At 47.6% G+C, this 9,436-nt stretch overlaps 1 protein-coding gene across 2 annotated transcripts in view; it reads left to right on the top strand.

Moving 5' to 3' along the window:
* Positions 1-5,766: 5,766 nt before the first annotated feature.
* Positions 5,767-9,436, top strand: part of PNPLA8 (patatin like phospholipase domain containing 8) — a 70,487-nt gene continuing 66,817 nt past the window's right edge. Inside the window, exon 1 of one of the 2 annotated variants that reach the window (XM_039506450.1) lies at positions 5,767-5,985. The gene's annotated coding sequence lies outside the window, so the exon portion shown is untranslated. The remainder of the gene's footprint in view (positions 5,986-9,436) is intronic. The other variant, XM_039506441.1, reaches the window with a different exon arrangement.

Here is a 9,436-nt window from a genome sequence, read left to right as displayed (position 1 = left end):
ACGGTTGTAGACACCATCGCAAGATATTTATGTACCAGATGTGCTAAAGATTAGCATGTCCCTTCATGCTTCAACCAGCATTCCAGGGGACATGCGTCCATGCTGATGACGGGTTTTGCTCAATAACAATCCAAAGCAATGTGGACCGACACATGTTCATTTTCATTATCTGAGTCACATGCCACCAGCCGAAGGTTGATTTTCTTTTTTGGTGGTTCAGGTTCTGTAGTTTTTGCATCAGAGTGTTGCTCTTTTAAGACTTCTGAAAGCATGCTCCACACCTCATCCCTGTCAGATTTTGGAAGGCACTTCAGATTCTTAAATCTTGGGTCGAGTGCTGTAGCTATCTTTAGAAATCTCACATTGGTACCTTCTTTGTGTTTTGTCAAATCTGCAGTGAAAGTGTTCTTAAAATGAACAATATGTGCTGGGTCATCATCCGAGACTGCTATAACATGAAATATATGGCAGAATGTGGGTAAAACGGAGCTAGAGGACATACAATTCTCCCCCAAGGAGTTCAGTCACAAATTTAATTATGCTTTTTTTTAATGAGTGTCATCAGCATGAAAGCATGTCTTCTGGAATGGTGGCCAAAGCATGAAAGGGCATACAAATGTTTAGCATATCTGGCACGTAAATACCCTGCAATGCCAGCTACAAAAGTGCCACGCCAATGCCTGTTCTCTCTTTCAGATGACATTGTAAATAAGAAGCCGGCAGCATTATCTCCTGAAATGTAAACAAACTTGTTTGTCTTAGCGACTGGCTGAACCAGAAGTAGGACTCAGTGGACTTGTAGGCTCTGAAGTTTTACATTGTTTTGTTCTTGAGTGCAGTTATGTAACAAAAAGAAAATCTACATTTGTAAATTGCACTTTCACAGCAAAGAGATTGCACTACAGTACTGTACTTGTATAAGGTGAATTAAAAAATACTATTTCTTTTGTTTATCACTTTACAATGCAAAGATTTGTATAAAAACACTATACACTGATTTCAATTACAACACAGAATACAATATATATGAGTGTAGAAAAACATCCAAAATATTTAATAAATTTCAATTGGTATTCTATTGTTTAACAGTGTGATTAAAACTGCAATTAATCATGATTAATGTTTTGAGTTAATTGCATGAGTTGACTGCGATTGACAGCCCTAATTGGAATGCTATTTCAATACATGTGCATAGGGTATTTGTATGCTACTTTGTAATAAGTCTAATGTTAAAAGCCTTATGCATATGCATGAAAGGGTCAGTGTACCAATATCACAACACTGTATTTGTTATACAGTCTGTGTAGTACCCTGTGCCATTTAAATGTATAATCTCAATGTAATTGGTCCTTACTACATATATATGTTAGTTTATGCACTACTTTTTTGAGTTGAAGGAGCATAATGTTAAAATGTTAGTTAATGCACTACAATGTATATATATACAGTGTGTGTATATATATATATATATATATATATATATATATATATTTATATACACACACACACTGTAATGCTTTCTTTCTTGCTTTATTGACTATAATTTAGTCACCTAAATTTTCTCTCAATAAATAAGACTTTGCTCTCCCATTGATTTATTGTGTTTTCACCAGACCCGCTAAATTGATGCCACCGCATCAATAGGAGTGGCGCCAATTTAGCAGGCTAGTGTAGACAAGCCCTGGGTGAAATAGTCATTACAAATTTATTCAACAAATATATCCTTTTTTGTTTGTTTGAGAATTATTGGTGAAAAGACTTTGATTTTCCTTTCTCTTTAGTCTTAAATGCTAAAATAGATCCAGATTTCTACAACAAATCTATGGGCTACCAAGAAAAAGAGGACCACTACCACCAACCACCATCACCTCCTTGGTATTTGTTGAGAAAGAGAATCCCTTTGAAGTACAGCAGTTTAGCCCTCATCATGCCTTCCCTCCATCCCACCCTACAGCATTTGATATTGACTAGGTTAGGTGACTCTCTGCTCAACATGCTTGCTTTTGTAGAGCCCATTCGGAGATGCTTAACTTTTCCCCATTGTAGGAGCCTGGGCACCTACGTCAGTGCTATGAATGCCTAACATTTAAGTCCCCTTTGAGTTCATAGCTGAAGGAGGCAGTGCCATCTGATCCATGAAAAAAATCATCCACATTTTCATCATGTGTAGATCAGGCCTGCGCAGGTCAATTTATCTATGACTGAACACGGTCATCATGTGGAAGCTGCATCTAGCACTACATGCAAAGTGGACGTAGGTAAGAAAACCTGACGCACACGGCTCACACCTGCCCAGACCCAGTGCCTCAATAGATCCTCAGACTCCTCAATGGTCTCCAGCCTGAACTACAACCTTGGTTCTAATCTATAAAGACTTTTCAGAGATGAGGCACCTCAGAGGCAAATTGGATGAAACTATAGTAAAGACCAGTGTGACGTTGCACTCTATATGATTTTATGAAAATATGCTAATAAGTGTGAATATAATCGTAACTGGAATATGCTTCATGCAAAAGGTCTTTTGTAAGGTATCATTACAAAATTTATAATCTACTGTGTTCATCCTATTTGTATGAATATATCATTCTTGTATCTGAAACTAGAAATACAAAATATAACTCTGAGGTCCTATTGTAATTATGCAAAGTGTGGGCCATTAATGGTGGTTTGGAATCTTGATGGCTCCCATTAACTAGGACAACTGACGGTAGGTGGCTCTGTTTACTTGCAAGCCATCTGGAATCCATCTTAAACTTGGGGCTTTTCCATTTAGAAAGGGGGGTGGGGACCCAGAGAGACAAAAGATTCCCGTCTTGTGCCAAAGCTATAGAAGGGGGTGGAACAGAACAAAGGAGGCTGCAGTCATGAAAAATCCCCTAGCTACCACCTGAGCTGGAACAAGGACTGTACCGGGGAAAGGATTGGGCCCAGACTAGGAAGGGGTCTAGTCTGTGAAAAAAGCTTACTGGAACATCTCTGAGGGTGAGAAGTCTGAGGGTCTGTAACTTGTGGGGGATGTGGTTCAGACCTGGGTCTGTGTTTGTAGCAGGCTAGCATGACTGGCTCAATAAGACAGGGTACTGAAGTCCCAAGCTGCCAGGGAAAACGGGCTCAGAGGTAGTCTCAGCACATCAGGTGGTAGTCCCAAGGGGTGTCTCTGTGATCCTACCCGTCACAGTGAATTATCAGACATACAGATGAACATGATGTGTTGAGGTATTCAGTTTCTTAATGTATTAGGCTTAGACTTGCATGTTTTTGTTTTATTTTGCTTGGTAACTTACTTGGTTCTGTCTGTTATTACTTGGAACCACTTAAATCTTACTTTTTATACTTAATAAAATCACTTTTTGCTTATTAATTGATCCAGAGCAAGTAATTAGTTCCTGGGGGAGCAAATAGCTGTGCATATCTCTCTATCAGTGTTAGGGAGGGTGGACAATTTATGAGTTTACCCTGTATAAGCTTTATACAGAGTAAACCAGATTTATTTGGGGTTTGGATCCCACTGGGAACTGGGTGCTAGAGACAGAGCACTTGTTAAGCTGTTTTCAGTTAAGTCTGTAACTTGTGGGGGATGTGGTTCAGACCTGGGTCTGTGTTTGTAGCAGGCTAGCATGACTGGCTCAATAAGACAGGGTACTGAAGTCCCAAGCTGCAAGGGAAAACGGGATCAGAGGTAGTCTCAGCACATCAGGTGGTAGTCCCAAGGGGTGTCTCTGTGATCCAACCCATCACAGTGAATTATCAGACATACAGATGAACATGATGTGTTGAAGAAGAGTCAACACGCCTTTTGTAAAGGGAAACCATGCCACACTAATCTATTAGAATTCTTTGAGGGTGTCAACAAACACATGGACAACAGTGATCCAGTGGATATAGTGTATTTGGACTTTCAGAAAGCTTTTGACAAGCTCCATCAGCAAAGGCTCTTAAACATAATAAGAAGTCATGGGAGAAGAGGGAAGGTCCTCTCATGGATCACTAACTGGTTAAAAGACAGAAAACAAAGGGTAGGAACAAATGGTCAGTTTTCAGAATGGAGAGAAGTAAATAGTGATGTCCCCCGGGGATCAGTACTGGAACCAGTGCTGTTCAATATATTCATAAATGATCTGGTAAAAGGGCTAAGCAGCGAGGTGGTATAATTTGCAGACGGTACAAAATGACTGAAGACAGTTAAGTCCAAAATTGACTGCAAAGAGTTACTAAACTAGATGAGTGGCAACAAAATAGCAGATGAAATTCAATGTTGATAAATGCAAAGTAATGAACACTGGAAAACATAATCTCAATTATACATACAAAATGATGGGATCTAAATTAGCTGTTACCACTCAAGAAAGATCTTGCCATCATTGTGGATGGTTCTCTGAAAACATCTGCTTAACGTGCAGCAGCAGTCAAAAAAGCTAACAGAATGTTAGGAACTATGAGGAAAGTGACAGATAAGACTTCACAAAATATCACAATGCCACTACGTAAATCCATGGTACGTCCACACCTTGAATACTGTGTGCAGTTTTAGTCACCCAACACAAAAAAGATATATTAGAATTGGAAAAGGCACAGAGAAGGGCTACAAAAATTCATGGCTGGGAAAAACATGTCACAGACCATAAAATCTGATCTACTCCATGGTAAGGGGCAGGGCTGCGGGCAGGGCCGGCTTTAGGCCTATTCAACCAATTCCCCCGAATTGGGCCCCGCGCCTAAGAGGCCCTCGCACGCAGTGAGAATCCCTTCCCTGGCTAGAGGCACCTTTTAAATTTTTACTCACCTGGCGGTGCTTCGGGTCTTCAGCGGCACTTCGGCTCCAGATCTTCAGTGCCGCTGAAGATCTGGAGCGAGTGAAGGACCCACCGCCGAAGTCTCGGAGCACCGCCCGGTGAGTACAAGTCCCACGTGTTTTTTTACATGTTTTTTTTTTTTTTTAAGTCATCCCTGCCGGGGCCTCGTCAAACCTGTTCGAATTGGGCCCCGCACTTCTTAAAGCCAGCCCTGGCTGCGGGATCCCCAGCTGGGGAGAAGTTCCATATGAGAGGGATTAATAAGACTGGAACGTTTCAGCTTGGAAAAGAGATGACTAAGAGGGGATATGATAGAGGTCTATAGAAAGTGAATAAGGAGGTGTTATTTACTCCTTCACATAACACAACACTGAAGGGTCACCCAACAAAATAGGCACAGGTTTTAAACAAACCTAAGGAAGTACTTTTTCACACAATGCACAATCAACCATGGACCTCGTTGCCACAGAATACTGTGAAGACCAAACTGTAACTGGGTTAAAAAAAAAAAAAAAGAGAGAGAGAGATACGGTCCATCAATGGGTATTAGCCAAGATGGTGAGAGATACACCCCCACTGTGAGTACCAGAAGCTAGGCCTGGGGCAGGGGATTGGGCACTGGACATTTTGCCCTGGTCATTCCCTCTAGAACACGGGACACTGCTAGAAGACAGGCTACTGGACTAGACGGACCAGCCGGCTGACCTAGCAGGGCGAGTCACATGGAGCAGAGCCACCCGGGGCTGCCCGGTGGGCCCAGCCGCACAGAGCCCGGGGTTTGAGGGCGGGTAGCGAGGCGGACGAATTGAGCGGGCGCGGCGCTTGGTGCCGGGGGGCGTCCAGCAGCCCCCGGACGCACCCGCCCGGCCAGGCCAGGCCCCGGGTCCGGGTCCGGGGCGGGTCCTCACGCAGCGCGGGGCGGAAGGGACGACGCGCACCGCCCCCCAGCTGGTTCCGGGGCCGGCGCATGCGCGCTGGCCTGCCTCCGGTTCCTGCCCGTCGCTGTGTTGTTGTTTTGAGCTGGTCTCCAGGCCCCGCCGCCGTGAGGGACCCGCCGCGGCCCGCGCGCCAGGAGCGACGGGGAACGGCCCCGGCAGGTCGCGGGGCCTCCTCGGGCTATTGCTAGAGAGGGGGCGGGGCCATCGCCCAACAGGGGCCACCGCGCGCCGGCCTGGGGCCGGCCCCCCCCGGGGTAAGTGTCAGCGGGCTCCGCTCAGCGCCGGCCGGGGCTGCGCCGCGCTCGGCACACGCCTGAGCGGCTCCCCGGGCGTGTGCGCGTCTCGGGCGGGCGAGGGACTGTGCCCCGCACGTCTGGGGACGGGCCGGTGAACAAGCGAGACTGTGGCAGGCCTGTCTCGGGGTGGGTGTATCCGCGTGTGTGACACTGGGTGTGCCCTGCCCCCCCACCCCACAGGTCACACTGGGTGTGTACCCCTGGGTGTGCCCTGCCCCCCCACCCCACATGTCACACTGGGTGTGTACCCCTGGGTGTGCCCTGCCCCCCACCCCACATGTCACACTGGGTGTGTGCCCCTGGGTGTGCCCTGCCCCCCACCCCACATGTGTCACTGCGTGTGTATCCCCCTCTGCCCCATGTGTCACACTAGATGTTTATACCGTATATGGCACTGTTTACGTGCATGTGTCCCATGTCACTGGGTGCCTGTCACTTTGTCCTGCCTTTGTGTGTATCACAGCATATAGACCATGTTTATCTTGTGTGTGTGTGTGATGTCACTGTGTTTATACTGCATATTTGTGTTCTGTATGTGCATATGCCATGGATCTTGTCTTCCGTATATCAAGTACGTATCTCTCTGTGCTTATACAGTGTGTGTGCCCTGTTTGTGTGTTATGGTGCTTATACCATCAGTGAAAACAATGAGGAGTACTTGTGGCACCTTAGAGACTAACAAATGTATTTGGGCATAAGCTTTCGTGGGCTAAAATCCAATTCATCAGATGCGTGGAGTGGAAAATGCAGTAGCAGAAATATATACACAGTACATGAAAAGATGGGAGTTGCCTTACCAAGTGGGAGATCAGTGCTAACGGGACAATTCAATTCTCAACAGTAGAATACCAAGGGAGGAAAAACCACATTTGTAGTGGTAATGAGGATGGCCCATTTCAAACAGTTGACAAGAAGTGTGAGTAACAGTAGGGGGAAATTAGTCGTTGTAATGACCCATCCACTCCCAGTCTTTATTCAGACCTAATTTGATGGTGTCCAGTTTGCAAATTAATTCCAGTTCTGCAGTTTCTCATTGGAGTCTGTTTTTGAGTCTGCTGTTCAGTGTCCAGGGAGACTGAAGTGTTCTCTGACTGTTTTTTGAACGATATAATTCTTGGTTTCTGATTTGTGTCCATTTATTCTTTTGCGTAGAGACCGTCTGGTTTGGCCAATGTACATGGCAGAGGGGCATTGCTGGCACATGATGGCATACCGTATTTTTCCGTGTATAAGACTATACTTTTTCCTACAATCCTTAGCTTAAAAATTGAGGGTAGTCTTCTACACGGAAGTAAGCCTCCTGTTCCCTGCTCTCTGACCCCCCCAACCCCTATCCACCCCCCCCACCCCGGAACTCCCCTGCCCTCTCTCCAACACCCCCTCCCTGCCCCCTTACTGCGCTGCCTGCACGTGGCTGGTGGCGCTACAATCCATCCACGGCTGGAGCTGGGAGCGTGGGGCCGGGCAGTGTCCGGAGCCGGGTAGGTGGGGTCGCGGCCGCCGCAGTGCCCAGACCGCACTACCGGAGCCGGGCGGCCGGGGACGCGGGGAGCCGGGCGGCTGGGGAGCCAGGGAGCAGGCGGCTCCCCAGCCACCCGCTCCCGCGTCCCGGCTGCCCGGCTCCTGTAGTGCGGTCCGGGCACTGCGGCGGCTGGGGACTGGGGGAGCCGGGCGGCTGGGGACTGGGGAGCCGGGCGGCTGGGGACTGGGGAGCCGGGCGGCTGGGGACGGGGAGCCGGGCGGCTGGGGACCGAGGGAGCCGGGGACACTGGGAGCCGGGCGGCTGGGGACCGAGGGAGCCAGGGACACGGGGAGCCGGGCGGCTGGGGACCGGGGGAGCCGGGCGGCTCCCCGGCTCCCCGCCTCCGGTAGTGCGGTCCGGGTACTGCAGCGGCTGGGGACCGGGAGAGCCGGGCGGCTGGGGACCGGGAGAGCCGGGGAGCCGGGCGGCAGGAGTCGCGCGGCCGGGGAGGGACACGGCAGGAGCCGGGCAGGGCTGCCGCCGGAGACCAGCCGGGCGCACGGCCCTCCTCCTTCCCTCTACCCCTACCTCCGCGTCCTCTTCCTGGGCCTGAGCAGCAAAGTCGGGGGGGACAGCTGCAGTGCGGCTGGAGGGAAAAGAAAACAAAACAAAAAAACCTGGGGCATGGCCGGAGCGGCAAAGCAGGGGAGAAAAAAAAACAAAAACCTGAATTTGGGGTTAGAAAAGTGGGGGCGTCTTATACATGGAAAAATACGGTATATCACATCAGTAGATGTGCAGGTGAATGAGCCCCTGATGGTGTGGTTGATATTTCCCTTGAATAGATAAGCAGACAGAGTTGGCAACGGGGTTTGTTGCAGGGATAGGTTCCTGGGTTAGTGTTTCTGTTGTTGTGATGTTTAGTTGCTGGTGAGTATTTGCTTCAGGTTGGGGGGCTGTGTGTAAGCAAGGACTGGCCTGTCTCCCAAGGTCTGTGAGAGTGAGGGATCGTCCTTCAGGATAGCTTGTAGATCCTTGATGATGTGCTGGAGAGGTTTTAGTTGGGGGTGTAGGTGATGGCTAGTGGCGTTCTGTTACTTTCTTTGTTGGGCCTGTCCTGTAGGTGATTTCTGGGAACTCTTAGGTGATTTCTGGGAACTCTTCTGGCTCTGTCAATCTGTTTCTTCACTTCACCAGGTGGGCATTGTAGTTTTAAGAACGCTTGATAGAGATCCTGTAGGTGTTTGTCTCTGTCTGAGGGATTGGAGCAAATTCGGTTGCATCTTAGAGCTAGTGAATGTCTTGTGTTCTTGTCTGTGTTTGTAGCATGTATTGGGTATGTGATAGCTAAGTAGCACCTATGTGTACCTGTCACTATGTTTATACTGTGTCTGAATGTGTGTACCATGTATACCATATCTGTGTATTCTGTGTATACATAGTCTATGTATCTGTGTGCTGTGCATGTACATCACTTACGTGTCTGCAGCCATGCATCTCAGAATATGGCTTCTTGAGCTTTTGCAAACCGTGTCCTGACTACTTATGGCAGTACTCACAAGAACAGAGGTGTTAAATCCTGATGTTTGGGCCAAATTCTAGTTGGAGTAATAATCTGCCTGCCTGAATTCTTCCTACAGTTCCAGCTGGTGCAGCAGCTTTTGTATAGTATTTTTTCAAACTGTTGCATTTCACTCCAGAAGTGGCGGTTCTTCAATGGTGTGTTAAATCTTGGTGTATAGGTTGTATGAGATTTATAAGATTCAGGACGAAAGGTATTCAAGATATTATTTTTATTGGTGGAATGTGCTGGATTTGCAGTCCTAAAGTGTCAAGTCAACTATTTATTCACAGAACACATACAACATCTTGACTGGAAAAATCATTTTTAGGGATGACATTTCCATGTTACCCTGGGTCTCTGCTCACCTGTTTATTAGAAACTGT

The sequence above is a fragment of the Mauremys reevesii genome, linkage group 1, assembly GCF_016161935.1.
Source record: "Mauremys reevesii isolate NIE-2019 linkage group 1, ASM1616193v1, whole genome shotgun sequence".
In the NCBI taxonomy this organism is placed as follows: domain Eukaryota; kingdom Metazoa; phylum Chordata; order Testudines; family Geoemydidae; genus Mauremys; species Mauremys reevesii.
The sequence above is the reverse complement of the archived record's forward strand: the minus strand, read 5'-3'. Positions and strand labels throughout refer to the sequence as shown.